Genomic DNA, 23,115 nt, shown 5'->3' with positions numbered 1-23,115 from the left:
TGTCAGTTTATGTATCCATCTCCCCGTGGGTCACATCATGTAATTAATTACAGAAAAAAAAGTTAAGTACGTTGTATTCAAATTAGAACCTTGAGCCTGCATGGATATGAATGAAGTTAAATTAGCCGGCCGGTCTGCAGTTCCGTGTTCATGAAGTCTCTGATCTGTACCCAGATACCTGTGCATTTTAATGATGTTTAAATATGAAAAATATATCTCCACCTGTCTGTCTGTCTATCAACCATTTTATTTGTCTGTCTGTCTGTCTATCAATCTATCATTCTGTCTAACTCTATCCATCTATCAATCCATCATTCTATCAAGACACTTTGTAATTTAATCTCTTTGATAAACGGTTACTATGTTATTCACTAATCCTTATTCTGAATAATTTTGAGCCTCTTAATGGTTTCCACCACGACTCTGCTCCTCTTCTGGGTGTCCGTCTAGGCGTCTCAGCCTTCGTATACTTGAGAATTGTTGGCGGGTCCCACGACCCCCAGCGTGGTCCTCGCTCCTCGAACCTGATTCTGCAGAATCGCACTACCTCTCAACAGCCAACCAAATCCCTTTTCCTACGACCAGGTTCCCGGAGCCGCTTTTCCGACGTTGGGAAAACACTGCTGCTCGGTGCAGGCAAAAACCCACGGCACGTGGCGGGTCACTCCGTCAACATCACGCTGCTGTCTTTTTCGGCATGCTTTGTTTTCTGCCATGATCCTGTGATGACACGACCTGTTTATTCTCACCACCTGAACGCTTTAGATCAGCACCCCTGCTCCCGTAAGTGTCTCGTCCTGTTGTCTTGGTTTTCCTACGCAGCTCCACATCGTTAGCAATATCCATAGCATCTCTGGAGACACTGCCCGATAGCGGAGGAAGGTGCTGCTCTTCAGGCCGATCCGATCACCGCTGACACTGGCTTGGATTTAGGAGTTGTCTGTCTCTTTCCACTGGCGTTTGCCAGTAGCCTCCTTTTCTTGGTGACCTGCGAAATATTTTCTCGTCACACCGGGCTGGTCCCAATCTGCTCCATGTTGCTCAGCCTGTCAACTCATAATGTCCAGCTAAAAGATGGTAATGCATTGTTGGCCTGGGTCCCTTCCTCTCTGCCTAATTGCTCGTTTTCAAAGCAATAGGTCACGTTGCACGCCATCATTTCCCTGTCCAGTTAACCCGTGCTCCCCCTGGCCGGTCTAATACGGAGGTTGACCCTTCTTCCTTCAGCCCAAACAAAACAAACCAGAAAACAAAACAAACAAAAAAGCCCTTGCATGACACTGAGCTTTGCTTCTTTTGCAATCTCTTAGGCTAAGGTTCACTTCACATCACACTTGTCCATCTTCCCACAGCGTGAACTTGTCCAGGGGAAATGATAGCTCTTCACTGATGGCATGGAAACCCTTCGTGTGGGTTCAATAAAACAGAAATAGGTTATAAACAACAAGAGAACTCCATCCGCCGTATGGGATGTTGCTGGCATTTAAGAAGTTTAACACTCGCCTGGCTCTTTGCCTCGAGAGGGTCTGTCCTTTCGTCAAGAAGACTTGAAGAATTAAGTGGGTAGATGGCTGGATTTGGACTCCAAGATGGCAGCAGGAGGAAGACCAAAGGGCAGGTGCTCAACACCAGTTTTCTCCTGCCCCGTGAGGAATGTAGCTGTTGGCCCCCAGCCTTCCATCACGGCAGAGTGGCCGACCCTCCTCAGACCGAGTGATGTGGGCTCATGACCGTTGGGAAACTGGAAATGGTTCTGTTGATCCCATGGAAGAACCACAGAAGTCTGCAGACAAAGACAAAGCATGGAGATTCCAACCAGCGTGGAGATCACTGCAGAGGGGCATGCTCAAAACGCAGCGCCTGATTTACTGCTGGTTTCAGATTTGTACCTTTGTCCCCACCCGGGAATTCTAAAAGCATGGCTGGAAGGATAGGGTGAAATGCAACACATGCTTCTCGGTCTAGGGTTAAATGGGATGAAATTTAGAATGCAACTTAACCTTGTGCTTCCCCCCAGCCCCCCAAAAACCATGTGAGGTTTTTAAATTGCAGGACGAACATGAAGATGGCTGTGTGTGATAACACAGACAGCGTTCACACACATGGTAACTTCAATTTTTAACTGCACCCAAAAACATTTTATTTGGACCTAATCGTTCCCTACCTCCTAACGAATGCTAACAGTTTGTGAGCTCCACTGATTTTCAGTCCCTTCTGTGCTTCCCTTAATACAGGTCATTCTCCCCTTGGCAAACTGCGCTGGAATACAAAGGCGGTCCATCGCAGACAAAGCTGCCAAGACAGGGCAGCGCTCCGGGGGGGTGTAAAACGTACATGTCTTCCTGACGCCGGTCTTTCACGGCAGTGAAGGCGTCCAGCTGAAAGACAGCACCTCTGCTTTAAATGGCCCACTTCCTCGCTCCTTTTCGAAGGCTCCCTCGGTAACGCCCGGTGCCAGGCCCTCAGAGAGTCTCTCGCGAGGAGCCAGAGTTCATTTGGACTTGGTTTACTGGATGCTGTTAGAAAATTTGGTGGTGGTTTCCAAACGATCTTCATAGCAATGAAATTGCGGTGTATATGGGGTAGGGGGTGGGTAGCGTTGCCACCTCTCTCTTGATGGATAGAAACGGAGCTTCCTATGCCTGGGAATTCAGGGATCTGACCTTTAAAAAATGCCCCTTCCCCTCCTCGTGGGCGTGCTGAGTGTGTGCCGAGTGCGCGGCGGGGAACCCGCCGGCCAGCATCCGCTTGGGCGTGCCCGGGGGGGGGGCCCAGCCGCGGCTCTGCGGGGCCCCGAGCCGGCGGGCACCCCGTCTGCTGCGTGAGCGGCGAGTGGACACACACGGTGCTCCCAAATTGCTCACAGGATGCCCCCTTGGGACCCATCCTGTCGGGGCAGTGCTCGGCCCTCCCCGGGTTATGGCCGTGTGTCCGTGTCATCAGAGGATGGAGATCGTTGCCGCCTCCCTGCCTGAGTCCAGATTTTTGTTTTTTGTGCACCGAAAAGGCAGAGTCGGGCTTGGCAGACGAGACGACGTGCCATCTCGTGGGGGATGCCTTTCCTTTAGCGACCTCAGTCCCGGACTTCCCAGCCTTTACCTCACGTGGACTCCGGCAGGTGTCCATCTGGGTTGAGGACTGCGCCTCCGTGAGGGCGGGGGAGACTCTTAGAGTCGCTGTCGGTGAAAGGCAGTGAATGAAAAAGGGACAGAGGCAGGGCGAGAGAGCCAAGGCCGCCACGGAAGGTTTTCAGAGCACCCAGGGCACGTCGGCCACAAGCCAGTGACTGCTTGCATTTCTCAGCGGCGTTATCATTTGATGCGTCAGTGGCTCTGATGGCCTTTACGGCTTGGCTACGGCATCGCACACTCTGGCCCGCGGGCCCGGAGGTGGCCCACGGGGTGCGCGTGGGACAGATGGTGATACTGACCGGGCCGCAGGAGGGCAGCTGACAGGCCGCCCCGACGCCCGTGCCCACGGCTAGACTCCAGATGGCTCTCTGGAGCTCCCGGGGCCTCCCGCACATCCTGCCTTCCTTGGGGTCTCTCACAGAATCCCCACTCCCTGCAGTTTGAGGCAATTTGTGGGGTTGGCTAAACCAACTTGACACAGGCGGTCGGAGGGCAAACTGATGGAAGAAGAGACCAAGGCTGCCTTTGGGGTTTTTTGCATCTTTGTGTTCCGTTGCTGCGCAACAAGTCACCACTGACACAGTTCCTGCCAGTGAGGGAATCTGGGCACATCTCAGCCGGCTTCTCTGCCCAGGGTCCCGGGGAGATGCAGTCAAGGGGCCAGCTGGGTCGCCCTCCTTTCTGGAGCCCGGGCTGTCCTCCCAAGCTCACGTAAACATTGGAAGGATTCAGTTCTTTGCGGTTGTAGGACTCAGGTCCCCCTTTGGTGCTGGCTCTCCCTGAGGGCTGCTGGAAGCTCCGTCCCCACATGGCAGCTTGCTTCTTCAAGGCCAGCGGGGCAATCTCCTATTCCAGCTGGCTGAGAAGAAATCCTATACAGCACACCCTAATCAGGCGAGTGGCACCCCCATCCCGTTTCCCAGACAACGCGATGTCAGCGGGGGTGCGTCTTCCACCATCTGTGCAGGTCCAGCTCACACCAGTTATCCGGGGTCACCGGGGCATGGCTCATTAGGGCTTGCTTTAGGGGATGGTCACCACGGTATTCTTCAATGCCCAGCGTCTTAGTTTCCTGGAGCTTTTTCTATAAAAATTTGCACAAACATGGTGGCTTAAGATACCAGAAACGTGCTCTTTGGATATTGGCCATAAGTCCAACATCAAGGTGTCGGCAAGGCTTGGTTCCCGCTGGAGGCTGTGAGGCAGAATGTGCTCCAGGTCTCTCTCGTAGCTTCTGGGGGCTGCCGGTGATTCTTGAAGCTCCTCGGCTTGTGGCTGCCTCTCTTCAGTGTCTGCCTTCATTTGCACACCGTCTTCCTCTCTGTGTGTCTCCCATTGGCCTCTTCTCTTCTGATAAGGACCCCAGTCACTGGAGTTAGCGCCCCCTGCAAATCCAGGGTGATCTCACCCCCAGATCCATCATGCATTACATCTGCAAAGACTCTGTCTCCCATCAGGTCACCCTCTGCATTCTGGGAGGACGGGAGTTGTCCCGCGGCAGTCCGCCAAGCTTGGCCTGTGGTCTGGCACTGCCCAGCCTGCCCTGTCTCCTCTTGCATCCAGCTCTGAAGTGTCTTCCCCTTCTGCTTTTGGCCTTCTTAACTCCCCGTTCAGCTCACAGCTCCCTTATTCCTTCGGAGAGATTTTCCTGACCACCAGACGAGACAGGGTCCCCGGGATGTCTACGTGTCCCATATTTATTTGCATGTACACACATCACGTTTTCACAGTAGGGATTTTTAAAATGTGGTGTGATTCTCGAATTAACTGTCACGTATTCCAGGAGACTGTGGGCTTCATAAGGGTAAAGACAGAATCTCCTTATGACCATTACCCCCAGCCGTAGCACTTTGAAATAAATGGACGGCAGGTTACCCCACGTTGCCTTCCTACTGGAAGCATTCTCTGGCTCTAAGAGGGGATGAATGCAGATTCTCTGACACTCCTTTTTAACCAGGGGCCCTGCCTCCATGCTGTGCTTCCGACCTGGGCATTTTAGCCGTTGAAGGCTGGAATGATCCGTGGTACGAATTGGATTCCTGCACAGAACTATTTCCTAAGTGTGATCCAAATGTGTCCCCTCCCAGATTTCATGTGTTGAAACCCCAACTAGAAGACTGATGTGTCAGGAGGTGGGGTCTTTGGGGTGTGATCAGGTCATGAGGTTGGAGCCCTTAGGAGCAGGATGAGTGGCCTTGTGAAAGAAACCCCAGAGGGGTCCCTTTCCCCTTCCACCAAGGCAGGCAGGAGGACGCAGCAAAGAGATGAGTATCTGCGAAGCAAAGGGCAGGTCCTCACCAGACGCTAAATCTGCCTTCACTTGGATCTCAATCTTAACAGCCTCTTTTTTTTTTCTTTTTCTTTTCTTTTCTTTTTTTTTTTTACTGAGTTATCGTCTCTCTTTTTCTTTTTCTTTCCTTTCCTTTCCTTTCCTTTCCTTTCCTTTCCTTTCCTTTCCTTTCCTTTCCTTTCCTTTCCTTTCCTTTCCTTTCCTTTCCTTTCCTTTTCTTTTCTTTCTTTTTTTTTTTTTACCGAGTTATGGTCAGCTTCTTTTTTCTTTTCCTTTTCTTTTTTTCCTGAGTTATGGTCAGCCTTTTTTTTTTTTTTTAATTGAAGTATAGTCAATTCACAATTGTTGTGTCTATTTGTGTTGTGACAATGTTGTGTCAATTTCTGGTGTACCGCATCGTGTTTCGGTCATCCATATATCCTTCTTCATATTCTTTTTCACTATACGTTACTACACCATATTGAATATAGTTCCCCGCGCTACACAGCATAAACTTCTTACTTACCTACCCTATATTTAATTAGTAGTTAGTATCTGCAGATCTCAAACTCCCCAATGTATCCCTTCACAGCTCACTCTCGTCAGAATTGTTCTGCTTTGCGTTTCTCTGATCATTAGTGACACTGAGCATTTTTTTCATGTGCCGATTGGCCATTTTGTGTTTAACAGCCTATCCAACTGTGAGAAGTACATTTCTGTCACTTAGAAGCCACCCAGTGTGTGGCTTATAAATAACGTTTTGTTATGTAGATATATACATTTTGTTGCACACACATACGTGTGTGTATATATCTGCATATAAAATACTTGTTTTTGTTACAGCAGCATGAACAGACTAAAATAACGTCTCTGATGAAGGTGCCACAGGCACTGAGGTAAATGAAGCAGAGAACAAAACTGTCCCGGACGTATCTTTAGACATAAAGTACAGTGACAGTGTCATACCCTAAATTCTACCACTGACTATTTCTAGATTTCAAAAAATCATTTGTCACAAATTTCTCCAGTTGAGTAGCTTGGTAAGACAATTTGGGACTTTCCCATTGTATCTTTACTTTTTCCTGTTAACTGCCTGAAATTGGCAGGTTATGGTGTTTTCTTTTTTTTTTTTTTTAACGTCACAGGTGATTTTATACATAGTCCCATATTATTAGCTAAAATACTTTTTTTTCAAATCATATTTATCTGACATCTCACTTTGTTTAACAAGAAATTTGAAATGGTGATTATTCTGTGTATAATTTTCAGTCCTTCTATGTCGTAATTTCCCCATCCTTCACCTTAATTCTGACTTTATGTTCCTTGAATTCTTGAGCTTAATGGAGTTTCATTCTCCTCAACATGTTACATGACGGGAGCATTTCTTCATATTAACTTTTAAGAGCCATCAGGGAGCATATAGTTTCTTGGTATGTGCATCTCAGAAAATATTTTCTCAAAGGACAGATTGGCAGGGGTTTTCCACCAAAATATAACAGATCCTGCCCCATGAACTAGTCCAGAGAATTCTAAAGTGAGAGAGATTTTGTGTTTATAATGGTCCTGACGACGTTTTAGGGAGCGAATCACAAGCAAAGTGACAGGTAGAACACAGATTGTACAAAGAACGTAGAAACCCGTTGGAGCACAGGGCAGGATACATGTGGAACCCCATGGGACCAAGAACCAGGGATGGATGGAACACCAGCACCTGGGATGGAGATGGATGGAACACCACTGCCACGTGGAGTGCTCTTTGCCTGTCCATAGTCTGACGCTTCTTCCTGTCACCTGGTACCCGAAGGACTTTGGGAACATTTCTGCTGGCCGATTCCTTTGGCTCCTTTGGGAAAAGGGGTGTCCTGGGATGTCTACACAGCTGACCTTTAGATCACAGCCAGGGCCATGGCGGGGTGGGAGCCGGGTGGGGAGAGCCCACAGAGCCTTTGACAGTGGCCCCCTCGTCTGGGGTTGGGCTGATGTCCAGTCCTGAAGGATGCCTCCAGAGATGCCCGCTCCTGCAGGGAGGTTCTCCTGGTTTCTTCTCGGACGCCTGTCATTCTGTTTGCTTTTCTTTGCATCACTGATTTTTTTTTTTAATTGAAGTGCAGTCAGTTACAGTGTGTCCATTTCTGGGGTACAGCATCACGTCCCAGTCATGTATAGACATATATATATATTCGCCATCATATTCTTTTCCCTTGTAATCACCTTTAATGAAAAAGAATATGCTTCACTGATTTTAAAGCAAGTCACCCGGCTGCGTCTCCGAGTTCAGCTCTTTTCGCGTATTATTCTGGAAACGACAGGGCTATTACCCTCAGAAATATGGTCTTCAGTCTTTATCCGGATTCTGCACAATTATCTCTGCTTCCTTCTGCACCAGCCCTCTTATGTTGTATGTTCTTTATTGGTTGATTCTCTTTTTCTCTTTTCCTTACTTTTGACACCCAATATCATTTCCTCTCTGAGTCCTTTCTGTTTCTGACTATATATATATAATTTATTTAAATATATAAATATAAGTATTTTGTAAGTGAAGCTAATCTTCACTAAATATATATGTATATATGTATGTGTGTACACAAATTTTTGGTAAATATACATATTTTAATTTAAATAAATGTATATAAAATATATATTTAAATTTATTTTTCATGTATATAAATATATATTTATTTTTAAATTTTTAAAAGTATATTTAAACATTAAAAATATATTTCACATATATAAATTTTATATATATTTCATATATTATTTTTATATACTTCATATATATTTAAATATATATAAATTTATATAAATATGAAATATATATTCAAGCATATATAAATATATGTGAAATATATGTTAAAGTACATATAAAATAAATATTTTCTGAGTGATGCTAATCTTTATTAAATATATGTATACATTTGTGTGTGCACAAATATGTATGTATATAGACATATTTTGTGAGTGTTTCAATTATTTTTAATATGTGTATACATTTTATGCACATTTGGTTTTATTATTTTAAAATTATATGTATTTATATAAGCATTTATATGTTTATATGCATATAAATATACAGGCACCCCTCAGAGATATTTCGGGTTGGGTCCCAGACCACCACAGTAAAGCAAATATTGCAATAAAGAGAGACACTTGAATTTTTTGTTTTCCCGGGACACACAGAAGCTGTGTGCACACTAGCCTGCAGTGTGTCAAGTGTGCGGTCGCATTACGTCTAACAAAACAATGTACATACTCTAACTTCAAATACTTCATTGCTAAAGGATGCCGAAGAAATGGCAGTGACCATAGGAACATCAAAGACCACTGATGGCAGGTCACCATAACCAATATAGTCAGGAAGACAAAGTCGGAAATATTGTGAGAATTACCGAAATGTGACTTAGAGACACGAAGTGAGCCAGTGCTGCTGGGAAAAGGGCACCAGTGGGCGTGCCCGAGGCAAGGTTGCCGCCAGCCTTCAATCTGTGAAAAATGCAATACATGCGAGGCACAGTCAGGTGAAGCACAGCAAAGCGAGGTCTTCCTGTGTACTTCCTCATAAATGATCAACGTGTGTATACATTATATAGTGTGTGTGTGTGTGTGTGTGTGTGTGTGTACACTCAGGGCGGCATTCGGAAAACATCCCTGTAGAAGCTGACTATACAATCATTTATGTGCCTGTATATAAAACCAGAATGCCATCATCTTCATTAATCAATGCTACCTTTCTTTATTAATAAATATATTTCAGCTCAGAATATTGACCTAGAGGGGAGGGTGTAGCTTAGTGGTAGAGTGCATGCCTAGCATGCACGAGGTCCTGGGTTCAATCCCCAGCGCCTCCATTAAAGATAAATAAGTAAACAAAAAAACCCAAAATCAAATTAAGTTAAATTTAAAAACACTATCAACCTAAATGCAATAGTCTCACAGATACGCTTATTGTTTTTTTGAAATAATAAATATTTAATGAATCTAGAATTAATTTTATACCAAGATGATGTTTTTATATTTCTCTCTTTCCAAATGTTTAGTTAATGGTACTTTTTAGAAGGAAAGACTTTATCATGCTCATTCTGCAATTATTAGTAATACTATGAAAAATGTAATGAGGGCAGAAAAACCTCCTTTAACCTTCTTTGAGCCAAAATTATTCATACTTGCATATGTTTTTCAGAATTGATGTTATAATAATTTTGTTCAGTTGTCAGACAATCTGATTACCAATGAATTCATTTAAAAATGCATTAATAATGTTGCACACGATTTCTACCACTGAATGCTTCCAAATAAATACGGTTCATCTTTTATGTCTGTTATAATTTGATAGATTTTATACAGTGTGGGTTTTACACTTCTTGAGGTTGTTCCTAGAGCATTTACTAACTACGAAAAACATTTCTTTCTAAATATGTTCCTCTGTGTATGAAAGTTGATTTTGCGTGTTGTGTTCATACAATTAGAACCAATAAGTCTTCCATTCTAACTGATTTCGTCGGTGTTCTAAATTGTTTTCCCCATGGTTAGATAATCATTTGCAGGAAATTGCTACTCCTTTCTCACGTTTTCAGTTCTCATTCCTTCTTAATGTTTAACACGTTGGCTAGAACTTGCAGAAACATCTTGAAAAGTGATGGACATCATTTCATTGCTTATCCTGTTAGGGGAAATTCACACATTACAACCTTTCCCCAAAGCCTGTTCCCTGCGATGATATGTCAGCTTTCCATTGACAGAATTAAAGGGTTAAAGGGCCCCTGTCAGGATATATACTGCCGATACTGTAACTCCTTAATTAAATATGTGTATTGTATCACATGCTATTTGCCATCTTTGGGATGGTTTTTTTCTCCTCTGATATTTCTCTTGGCTGTCATTTGACTTTCTTCATTCCACTGTTGAGACCAAGCAAAATATTACATTCTTCCTGTTCAATCATTGTCAACACTCTTTGCACAAACCCAATTCTTTATTAGATCACGACAAATCTTTTTTTTTTTTTAATGTAACATTTTGTGTTATTTATCCAAGTGGCCCAGCAGAGCAGACCCCGGAACGTGTTGGGATTTTTCTTAACCGAACCTTCACCGTTTGGTGCTGCTACGTGAACTGCATTTGGGTGGAGAAGAAAACACGCAGTGCGATTTTCTGCATTTGGAGTCTTTGTAGGTCTTTATACCTGAGGAAATAGCTAGGACTTGACTTTACAGATTTTTCTTCCATTCAAGTCCCACCTCCTTATGGTCGTTCCCTTGCAAAGTACTTTTGCAGCAAGATTTTTTCAAATGTATCAATGCAGTGCGTACTGAGTGTCCCCTTAAAGACTTACTTCTTTGTCTTATATTGTCTATCAATGTCCGTTTCCCTGTTTTCTGATCTAAGGTACAGATTTGTTTATGCATTTTTGTTTCCTCTCAAAGAGTGTGGATTTTAATCCCTTCTCTAAACTTGCTGTTTCTTCCCATCAGCCTTCAGCACCTCAGACTTTACTCAGGCTGATCCCTTTCTGTGCCTCTGAACAAAGGAAACTAAATCTTATTTTGCTCCCTGAAAAATGGCACATGGTTATCTGAATGTTCCTGTGGAGTCTTCCAAAGCCTGTGGGTTTCTTTTGTCCTGTGCTGTGTTTATTCCCCATAAAACACATGCTGGCTTTCCATTTTCTACTTCCTCACTCCATCGGGTGTCTGGCAACAGAAGGCATATATATGTCAGAGGTCCTTGCCTTTGCTAGCGTTCCATCAGGTTGTCATTACTCAGCGGGGTGGTCCCAGACCACCTGCTCACATACCTGGGGCTCCTTAGAAATGGAGACCCTTTTCAATTGTCGATCTAGTCAACACCTTCTCAAACTCAGTTTGTAATGAGATACTCGGCTCCAGGCAGCACGACCCATTACTAAGACAGTTGAAGTATGAGTGAGTGCTCAGAGACCTTGTACGTGCTGAGTGTGTGGAAAAACTTCATTGGATTTTTAAGACGTTTCCTGACTCTTCCAACCCTGCGGCAGCAATTAATGACTGGCTATTTCCATGTTTGTTTTGGTTGGTTTAAGACATTTTTAATTTGAAGGTGTACATAGAAATGTTGGAGTCAGGAGGTTTCCTGAACGAATGTCCAGGCACCGCCCACACCACCACAAGGTAGGAACACGTCTTACTTTGTACAGACAGACGCCGTTCTTTGTGACAGGTGGCTGAATGCAGGGAGAAGGGACATTCCCAGTTATTCCCTAATTCCTTTCCCGTGAGGCTTACAGAGCAACTCCCAGGGTGGGAATGCCATCGGAGGACCTCTGAATACACTGAATTCTCTTCAGCTTCGTGAGTGAGGTTCATAGAAACCCGCCAGCTGTGGCCTTCGATTTTCAGCTGTTCTGGGTTGCCTCTGACTTTCACATCTGTTTATTTGTTTTCTTTAGTTTTAGTTCAGAAATTTACATCAGAGATGCTACCTGGACACCATAGTGGGAAGTCGCTTCTTAAGAGAGGTCCCTTCAGGGGACGGAGAGGGATAAATTAGGTGTTTGCGATTAGCAGATATGCACTACTGCACATAAAAGAGATAAACAACAAGGTCCTAATGTATAGAACAGGGAACTACAGTCGATACCTTGTAATAAACTATAGTGTAAATAATCTGAAAAATAATATATATATATCTGAATCACTTTGCTGTACACCAGAAATTAACACAACATTGTAAATCAACTATACTTCAATAAAAAATTAAAAAGTAAAAAAAATAAAAAAAAACCCCAGAAGTCCCTGCAGGGAAGAAGTTTCATCCAAATCTCAAAAGCTGGTCAGGATGCTGGCAAGCAAGCAGATGTAAGTACGAGAGTGAGCCTGGGTTTTCTAGGTGAAGGACTGGCCATTGAGTATCTCAGGATACTCTTTACCCTCTTCTTATTAACTCTTCTCTATTCTGTGACATGTTTTGAGCTGGATTTACTCATTCCCGGTTCTGTCAACTGAAAGTAATGCCCATAATAACCCAAATCCGTAACGTGGAGAGATTTTCATAAATACCTGAAGTTGCATATAATTACCAAAGAAATGAAATCCTTAAGCTAGCCATGGCTTTGTCTGTGGCTCTCAAAATAACATGCTTTCAAAAATGGAACTCATTTAGCATAAATCTGTAAACACCTAGAGGGATATTAAGCTTACATCTTGGCCTGAAGCAAACACTTTATGGATTTAGCATAGAATGGATTGATTGGCTTAACGTCATTAAGCCTATGGGATTAAACGTCTGTATTAAAGAAAATCCGCTCGAACAATCACCACCGGGTGTTATTTTCTGAAGCAATAGAATGCTAATGTAAATATGTGAGAATATGAAAACGGAGGTAAATGACAGATTATCAGGATGTGTTCACTAAAGTTGGCTTATATTTTCTGATCGCAGCATTACAGAAGGATTCTGAGTCCTTGGGGCCAGTGGCTTTGAATAGCTTAAGAATTTCTTTATGGTTGGCACCTAGGACTGTATTCAAAATACAGGTGTCTTTTTCAAGTTCACTGCCACAGTCTTGCCCAAAGAATGGACTTTACTTGATAAATAATAATCTGATGATTGATACCCACCTCCAGCCAAAGGGGTCTCTTTGTATTTATTCTTTGTCTCCTCACCGTTCCTTTGAAACATGATTTCCGACTCCCAGTACTTGGCTTTTCCTGAACAAAAATTGTCCTTCATCTACTTAATTATTTAGGTATTTTTCATTTTCTTTACTAGCCCAATGCTCCTAGGACCCCATCTATGGCTTATTCATCTATGATTTATAAATTATTTGGGGGAGCAAAAACAAAATCCCTTGGCCAGAGACTAACCTGCCACCTTGCATAAAATGGTTTTCACTATTTGCCAAATGGTGACATCTGCTTGCCAGGCTGGGTTTGGGTTCTGAGTTTGAATCTCCAAACTGTGGCAGGTTGTACTCCTCGACCAAGTTACTTATTTGTTTTTTTTGGGGGGGAGTTTTGCTACAGTTGTCTCATCTGTACAGTGGAGGGCAAAAATAGTTCCTGACAAGATTTCAGGTGGTTACAGAGTATATGGAACAGTACCCTGCATGTGTTAAGCAAACATGGGCAATTTAAGCTCCTCCTTCAGAAAGTTCCCGATGACTGGGTTAAAGGAGGCAGTGTGATCTTTTCCTAGTCTCCATTATTTTAGAATGCCATCACAACAGTATTTTGCTTGGTCAGCACGAATACGTGGGTACTTTATGCCAACAGTCCCAAGTTTTCACTCCACAAGTTATAATATGCTAGTTAGTCCCAAGTACAGAAGTACTAATTTTCTGTAACAGGTGAGGAAAACCGTGGTGCTACTAGAAAAATGAGGCAGGCACTCTTACGGGAAAACTCACATTGGCTTTGGTTTACAAATATTAAGCGTGCTCGGGAAGCAGACACATTTCTGATCAAAAATGACCTCTTTGATGATGGAGCTGTACATTGGAATGTTTGGAATGTTAGGAGGGGCCATGTACCAGTCTGAGTGTCCATGTGGCTGAATGTGTGTGTGTGTGTGTGTGTGTGTGTGTGTGTGTGTGTGTCTTCCTACTGGAGAGAAGCAAAGAGATGTAACAGTCAGCTTAGGCTAAGTTGTGCTGCTGTAACAAAAGACTATGAAATTTCAGCAGCTTGCAACAACGAAAGATTCTTTCTCTTTCATGAAGTTTGTGTCAGTTTTGGTGTGACTGAATGTTGTCTACACCCTCTTCTTTCCAAGACCAAGGCTTGAAGGGGTCATCCCCATCCAAGCCATGCTGGTCTGGTGGTAGTGGGGGAAAAAATATATATGGTGGAAATAATAGAGCTCTTTATACAGAATGTGTTGAATGAATATAATCCAGCTGGAAAAACCGGGTTGAGAGCTACTTCCCTCAAGTTTGTTTTCTGGTTGACATCTTTGATGATTATATCCTTTTAGTTTCTCACTGAACGGGACAAGGAACAGCTCTCTGGGGGGCCGTCCGCTAAGTTCAAAAGCAGACAAAGCAGCAAAAGTCCTTATCTGCAGTAAGAATGACCCTGCGCTCCGAAGACTTGAGTGACCTTGTGATTCTTAAAAAAAAAAGAAAAAGAAAAAATGTATTTTTTTTTTATAGGACCTTTAACTCAGGTCATTTGATTTGCCTCTTCTTCCCGCATGACAGGCTCAGGCCCTGGAGAGTGAGCTGATTTAGTATAAACTGACACTTACTTTTCTCTGGAGGACGTGATTTCCTGCTGGAGCCCTGGGTCAGACACACGGATGGGGAAAACCCAAGGTAGCGTGGCTGATTCCACTGCAAAGCTGGACAAGCCACTTTGAGATGCAGACCGTTTATTCTGTTTTATAGACAGCAAAAGGAGAGTAACCCAGCGGCTCTGGCTCCCCGTAATTCTTGTCCCACATGCCAGACAGTCCCATTGGTCAGTGGTATATATGTTCTAACTCCATAAGGAAGCTTTTGGTCACGGTTAACACCAGGAAACAGAACCCCAAATCTTCCAGAGGCTTGGCAGAGAATATATGAATGTGTGTGTGCAAATATGTGTATATGTATAAATAATATGTTTAATATATATGTTTTAATATATACATATCTACACACAAGTATACATTGTTTTTCTATTTATTGTTTTTTCTTTTAATACAACAGTTCAAGAGATGTTTCAGGGCAAATCAAAGCCCATGCAACATGAGTTTTCCAAATAAAGATGCAGAAAGAAGATCTAGCATAATTCCATATTAAATTAATTCCAGTTTTTAAATACACTATCATTTAATCTGGAGCTCAGGGAGGTTGCTCAGGGAGGTAATATATTCTATGAGCTGTGAGTTCTAATAAAAATGGGACAGATGCATGTAAATCTAATAGGATGTACCTATGATTCCTGTGAACAGAAATATTTTAATAACACAATTTGTAACAAACAAATGCTAATGTAAGTCTATGCAGTGCCCTGAGATGTTAATAAGAAGCATAGATGTATTTCGGAGAACAGTAAAATGTTAGATTTATTTTGATTTTTCCCAGAGAAAGTATGAAATCAGTTCCTCCGAATTCCAGAAAAACCAGAAAATTGTTGTTCACATTTTTATCTTAGTCTGTTTTCCAAAGCCAGTCACAGGAAAAGAAAACACACATACCCCTCCTGCAAAAAAAAAAAAAAAATCACTCTTATCATTTGCGTTATTGCAATGAGGCGTTTTGAACGTCTAGAACGTTAGAGAGAATTAGACCTGTGTTTACTGTAATCACAAACATAACGCCTCTAATTTTCCTGAAATAACAACCCAAGATAAATTAACTGAATTCTTTTAGTTTTCTTTTTAAAATTCAAGTAGAGCTGATTTACAACATTGTGCTAGTTTCAGGTGTACAGCAAAGTGATTCATATACATATATGTATATATGTTTGCATTACAAGTTATTTTAAGATATTAGATACAGTTCCAGTGTGTTATGCAGCTAATCCTTGTTGCTTATCTATTTCATGTATAATAGTTTCTATCTTTTACTCCCAAACTCTTAATTTATCCCTCCCCTTTCCCTTTCCCCTTTGGTAACCATAGGCTTGTTTTCTGTGTCTGTGAGTCTGTTTTTGTTTTGTATACAGATTCATTTGTGTTATTACTTTAGATTCCACAGGTAAGTGATATCACATAATATTTGTCTTTCTCTGTCTGATTTACTTCACTTAGTATAATATTCTCTATGGCCAGCCATGTTGCTGCAGATGGCATTATTTCATTCTTTTTTATGGCCGAGTAGTATTCCATTGTGTATATATACATCGTCTTCTTTATCCAGTCATCTGTTGATGGACACTTGGATTATTTCCATGTCTTGGCTATTCTGAATGGTGCTGCTGTGAACACTGGGGTGCATAGATATTTTGAATTAGAGTTTTCATCTCTGGCAGATATCTAAGTGGCAGAATTCTTACATACTATAAGTAAAAAATGAAAACTAAACAAAACACAAACAACAAAACTCTAAACTAATCAACAAAACAAAAGCCTTTCTACGGCCAAGTAACGGTAAATAACAATCCAATAACATTCTAAAAAGCAAATAAGAGAGCTCAACCTTTCATTTCTGTATTTGAATGAGTTATGCACACTACATAGGAGAACCTGTGTTTCCCTCGCCAGTATTTATGATTGTTCCTCGTCGGTGGTGTGACAAATGTCCTTGCTATGTAACAGCTGTGGGCCTGAGGTCACAAATCCTGAATTCACCCCAGAGATATTTATCGTGTGCCTTACACATGCTGAATAGTTTGGTAGTCACTGCAAATTTGGGAATATAGTATTAAAAGAAAAAAAAGGCAATGTCTTTTTGCTCTGGGAGCTAAGAATCAAATGAGGAGAGAGTTATTAAACACATCATATTATGAATTATAATAGAGTTTTGAAGAAAATTGCATACTAAGGTGAATAAAAGAGACGCCTGTGCATTTACGAATGGAAAGTTGGGATGATCAGGGACTCTCTTTCTGAGGGAAAGGAATTAAAGTTGAAGCCTAAAGAGAGGTGAGCCAGGAGAATGGGGTGAGGGGTAGAGTCAAGGGTGGGATATGGGGAGCAATTTTGAAGAAAGATGGAGAAGTGGAGTATCCAAAAGTCCCAGGGAGATGTGATTATCTGAGCAGTTAATCCAAGTTCATGCTGGTGTATTAGTTAGCTTTTGCCGTGTAAGAAACCATCCCAAATCGGAGCATTTTAAATCATCCTTTGCACATGATTCTTCGGTTTGCAGATCTCGACTGTCCTCAGCGGAGAGGTTCTTTCATCTGGGGTCAGCTTCCAGGTCATCTGGGTGCTCACTGGACAAGGTCTTTCTCAACAAGGATGCCTGTCTGGGCTCCACTGGCATACCTGGGTCATGGAACCCGGCAGGCATGGGGAACATGGGGTCCCAGTCTTGGAACTAACCCATCATCACTTTGTTTTCTGTTGGAAGAACAAATCATAAAGCCTTTCAAGGTCCACATGGTAGGGACACACACTCACAGAAGCACAAGGACAGTACAAACGGGGACCTGGTTCCAGTCCATCAGCCACATCCTGTAATTCAGCAATTCCGTGCCTATCTATCCTGGAGCAGAGGTCTTCAAACTAGGAGAGACCTTTCCAAAATATTTTTTTCAGAGGATAGCTCTGCTGATGTCTTTAGGGCAGTAAATTTCTGTACACCCCACTCGTAAATGTGCTCTTTCCTAAGGCTTTCTGGTCACCAAAACCCCTCCTCCCCGTATTGTAAAAGAGGGGCCTTCACAACTGATGCCAAGTGTTCCCGTCCTGCATTGCCCTGGCATGTATATAAAAGGAAAGAGATTATTGCAAATCCTGGTCTGGAGCAAGCCTCTTGGTTGAAGTTTCCACTAGACGGGATTCACAGATGTACACATTTTTTTGTTAGTCATGAAACTTGATCTTGATAAGATGCTCCGATGTCAAGAGGAAACAGAAATGAAGGAGCAGGTCTGCAATGCTGATTCCTTCAAATGCAGAAATTGAACTTGTTTATAGGTCACCAGTTTTTTAAGGGGCACGTACATTGCTAGAGCCACAAATAAAATGGTCCATGTTATGTTTGAGACTCTCTGTGCTAAGGAATGTTTCAGTGGAGGTCGGAATACTTCTTGTGATTTATGTGTGGAGTGTGTTGATGGGAAAAAAAATAATAATGCACAACTTAAAAGTTGAGAATTAGGTTTTATTTAGCAGACAAAACTGAAGAGTTAAGCCCAGAAGGGAGCCTCTCCCGTAGCTCTGAGGGACTGTTCCGGAGAGGTAGGGGAGGAGCCAGGATGTATAGTAGTTTTTGCAACAAACGCCAGGTAATCGGAACATCAAAAGATTACTGTAAATTAAAGAAAAGCAGGCATGTCGAGTTAGTGAATTTAGTGGCTTTTCTACCTATGGGAAGATGCAAGAGTCTGGGCTCATTGAAATCATTCCTTTGATGTGCACTTTAACTCTCCTCCTTTTCTCCATCCTGGATCCCCGCCGGGGGCTGCAGTGTATGATGGCTTGCTGGCCACAGCATCCTTTGTTTACTGATGATACAGCTGGCCACACTTCTCATCTGCAGGGGTTTATCCTTGTTACAGCCAATTGTCAAGGTGCGGGGTGACTGAAGAGGTACCCCTGTTGGCTTCCTGCCCCCTATTCCCCCCTCCTGGGGGTCTCGCCTGCCTCCTTTCCCCTCCCCCTCAGAGCAGCCCCCCTCCTTAGCTAATAGGAAGTGAGTCCTCACCCTATGCTTTCTTACTGCCACCTGCCCCTTCCTCGGCAAGCAAGCGCGTCACAGATGACTTCCCGCCCGGAGAGGGCTGTAAATGGATGAAGACATTTTTGGCCCCGTCTGCCTCATCCCTTGACGAGCCTGTCTCACATAGGAGTGACCTCCTTCAGGATAGATGTACCCTCCTTGGGGACACCTCCTCCTCGCCTAGCCAGGGCCAGCAGATTTAAAGTGTCAGAACCTGTTTGGAGAAGGAATGGGGGGGATGGGGGTACCTGTGCATAAGCTAATGAGGCACGGACCCTTTGTTGGGAAAGTCCCCATCCAGCTCATTACCACGCGAGCCCGGAGTGTCTTAAGTGCTTGCTGCTCCCCTCCCAGTATTGATTCGATTCAAGAAGCACTCCTCTGTTGACTCGGGACCAGTTCATCCCTCACATCGTTATCGGCGATGGCCAAGGGAGCATCTATTTTCCGCATAACTCATCACACGACTTCTTCTGCAAGTAACAGTGCGACGTTTAGCCCAGAGCTGCACTTGGTAAGATATTTACTTAAGATAACAAGACTGAGTAGGACTTGGAATTTGCCCTCTTAAGAGATAACAAAGATAAAATTTACGTGAACCAGTAAATGTCACGTTCAGAGCAATAATTTGGAAGGTTTAGGGGATTCTATCATTTCTTTATGTCTTATGCAATAATGTGATCACGTAACACCATCTGATGACTTTATTTGATGATTTCCATACCTTGATGGCAACATAACATATATTAAAAACAACAGATACAAAATTACCTTCCTGCCCCAGAAGGTTAACTGCGGCGCCTAGAAGCTTTCCATAGATGATTACTCCCTCATTGACTGTGGTTGGTCTACCTTTTGTGAGTTCTCTTCAAAGGGTTGGGTTCCTGTTACATTTGTGATACAAAGTACTACTATAAACAGTTTGACTTGTGAAGACAACTTTGATAAATAACAAATGGGAACATCAGAAGAAAGGGTGTAAAAAAAAAAAAAAAAAGGATGGACATCCTGCAGGACTAGGGACGTTGAGATATTTTACTTATAAAATCATGTTTAAATTTTAATCATGGAATGGCTATACGTTTGTTTGAAGTTATTTAAATATTCCCTTCAATATTTAAAGCCATTTTCCCTTGGAGGTTTACTGGAGATGCTAATTATTCCATGTAAAGGAATATTATTATGGCCTTTCGGGGACCAGGAGAAAAACTCGGGGCCTGTCTGGACTTTGAGGTGCCTTTTTGAAGCCATGGGATGGGTTGACTCCGAAATGAATTCCAGCAGGATCTTTTCCCCTGTCCTCTAATACCTGTATTTACATAGCTCTGATTGTGACTAAATTAGGTACTGGAGAGAACGTGGTTGGTTCTTAGGCCATTTAGTTAGTTATGTCTGAGAGAGCAAATATTGCAGCAGCTTATGGAAAAAGAACAAAGGGGTAGAAAATTAAATATACATAGAACATGAAAGGCGATGTCTAATTATGTTTCTGGGTCAGAGTCGGCTATATAAAATTAATTTAAAATTGTGGTGCAGCAAATAATTTCCATCAGAGTCTCGGCGGGGTTTTTTTGTTTGTTTGTTTGTTTTGTTTTGTTTTGTTTTGCTTCAGTTGACGGTATTAGTCGATCACTAACATGGAAAGGCAGACGATCTAAAATGGCCAAACTACCTTGAAAAATCAGAAGCAGATTAGAGCGCTTACCTTTCCCTCTTTCAAAACGTGCTAGGAGGCTCGGAGAGTAGGGCACTCATGTGGATAGAAATGCAGACGGTATATACTTAAAGAGCCCAGAAATCAACCCTCCCATTTATGGGCAACGGACTCCCAAGAATAGTGTCGTAACAGTTCACTGAGGAAAGGCTAGTGTTGTCAATAGATGGTGCTGACACCGCTGGATAAGCATGAAATTAAAACCCTTTGCACTTCAAAAGACACCACTGAGAAAATCAAAAGAGAAGACACAGATGCGGAGAAAAGATTTGCACATCATCTTTCTGGTAAAAGACCTGTCTCTTGAAAATACAAAGGACTCTTACCATTCAATAATAAGGAAAAAAATAAGCTAATTTTTAAAACGGGCAAAATATTTGAATAGACTTCACGCCAAAGGAGATAATACATGGAGATCATTGACAGGATTAAGTCATTAGCTAAATGAAAATTAAAGCCACAGTAAGGCAGCATCTCACACCCATTAGGATGCCTGTCACCGAAGAGGTAATGACAGGTGTTGGGGAGGAGGAGGAGAAATTGGAACCCACATACACGGCTGATATGAGGATGCACGGTGAGGCAGCCGATTGGGAAAACAGTCTGGCAGTTTCTTAAACTACTGAACATAAATTGGCCACATGACATAGCCATCACACTCCCAGCTATCTCCCCAAGAAATGAAAATATCTGTCCATAAAAAATACTGCACATGAATGTACACAGACACCAACTGGAAGCAATACAAATGGCGGGCAGCCGATGAGTGGATTAACACGGTATGCTTTATCCGCATTGGAGAAGATCATCCGTCCATATGAATAACAAGAATGAAATGCTGACACTTGCTACAACATGGGTGTGCTTTGAAAACATTACACTAACTGAAAGAAGCAAGACACAAAATAATCACATATTATATGAACTCATTTATAGGAAATGCTCAGAAATGGCAAATCTGGAAAGAAAGTTGACTGAGTTAGGATAGAAGGTAGGAACGTCAGATACCTGCAGTTGGATGCAAGCAGTCTTCTGGGGGTGATTGAATTGTTCTAAAAGCAGATGGTTAGGCAACTCCATAGATTGACTTTAAAAAAAAAAAAATCCTCAAATTCCATACCTTGGTGAGTTGATTTTGTGATTTTTAAATTGTACCTCAGTAGAGCTCTTAAACATCACAGTTTGGTGGACAAAGGAATTTGGTGAAGAATCAAAGAGGTGACCCTGGATTTCCACTTTAGCTGGGTTCTGCAAATTGTTAAAGGATTGTACATCCTTAGAACCTTTTCTTCCGTCTTTGTTGGGGGGACAGTTCCCTGAACACTGCCTCTCACCCTGCCCCTGGAAGGATTCCGGATTACTCAACTCTCATGCACTGATGGTGAGCCTGAAGGCATTGAGAACTGGGTCTTGAGGAAAGAGCTCTGGCATTGAACTCAGCCCAGACCTTGCAAATATCCCTTGTTTGGGCTTGAGCCCGACCAGCGTCATGCTCGTGGGCTTCCAGCCACAGCATGGAAGACAAACGATTTTTACAAGAAGAAAATTCCAAAGGAGGCAGGGATATGAGGACAGCCTCACGGGAAAGGCAGCGTGCAGGTATGGGGTCCTCATTAAAGACCTTCCCTCAATGTTTTCGGGAGGGAGAGGTAGTCCAACCGGAAAGGGGCACGGTTTCTGGGGCGGAATCAGCTTAATCAGAGAGACACTCTCTCTCCCATAATCCATTCCATGTCTTTTGACTGCACTTTTATTTTTCTAGCATCATTTCTTTTTTCATAATGAAAGAGGTGACCTGTTTCTATAGGAACTTAGAAATTCCTCCAAAAAAATTTGAATTTTTTTTTTTCAGAAATGAGGACTTGTTTTTAACACAAGCACTTTAGTTCTATCATCTGTAGCCCGGTTCTCTAAGAAAGGCGTTTCTTTTAGATTTCTTAACACAATTTAGCCATCAGTTCGTCCCACAAGACAGCTTTGAAAGAGGTATTATATTAATAAACCCTGACCCAAACAACCGAAAGACAGTGGAGCTAACTTGATAGGGGTTAAGTTTGTTTCAAGATCTTTCATTGCTATGGACTTCTTGGACGTGAACCGATTTCCGTATGGTGCTAGTAAACGTAACAGATTGACACATCCACATCATGGTACTTTCTAAAAGATTGCACGTGAACATGTTGGAAGGAGAGAAGGTGGTCTCCTGGGAGACCCCAATTCTCCCTTCAGGTAGATGAGGTCAAACTAGTAGTATTGCTGGAATTTTCCTGGGTACGTCTTTTCCAAGCTGTTTTCAGCGACGTTATGTGGGCAGCTTGAAATTGTCTACAATTTCAGTATTTAATTTCAAATATTTAAATCCCCCAAGGTCAACCAGGTCAAGGAATCGGGCTTCCAACCCCTCCACCCTACCAGGATTGCTGCCTGAAGCATGTGAAAATGACAGTATTCGACCCTTGACTGAGCCACTTCAAACCTGGTGTGAAAACATATTAAACCTTTTTGACAGATGTGGACTAAAGGATGTTTTCCAGATATAGGTGTTGTGACTGACAGTGACCAGATTCCCTCTCTGTCTAACCCATGTGTCTGAGCATCACAGAGGCAGGCAGAGACCCGTTTTGATTGATGGCCACAATTCAAGTTATCCACCCCTGGGATATCCATCCCTGTGGGCTGTGTCTGTCTGTAGCAAGAAGGCAATGGAGCTCCTTAA

General features: G+C 42.8%; 1 protein-coding gene across 3 annotated transcripts in view; it reads left to right on the top strand.

The window, feature by feature from the left end:
• Positions 1-23,115, top strand: part of NLGN4X (neuroligin 4 X-linked) — a 270,570-nt gene that overhangs the window by 121,006 nt on the left and 126,449 nt on the right. The gene's annotated exons all lie outside the window — the stretch shown is intronic.

Source organism: Camelus ferus, chromosome X (assembly GCF_009834535.1).
Source record: "Camelus ferus isolate YT-003-E chromosome X, BCGSAC_Cfer_1.0, whole genome shotgun sequence".
In the NCBI taxonomy this organism is placed as follows: Eukaryota; Metazoa; Chordata; class Mammalia; order Artiodactyla; family Camelidae; genus Camelus; species Camelus ferus.
Note: the sequence above shows the minus strand (reverse complement) of the source record. Positions and strands in the feature narration are given on the sequence as shown.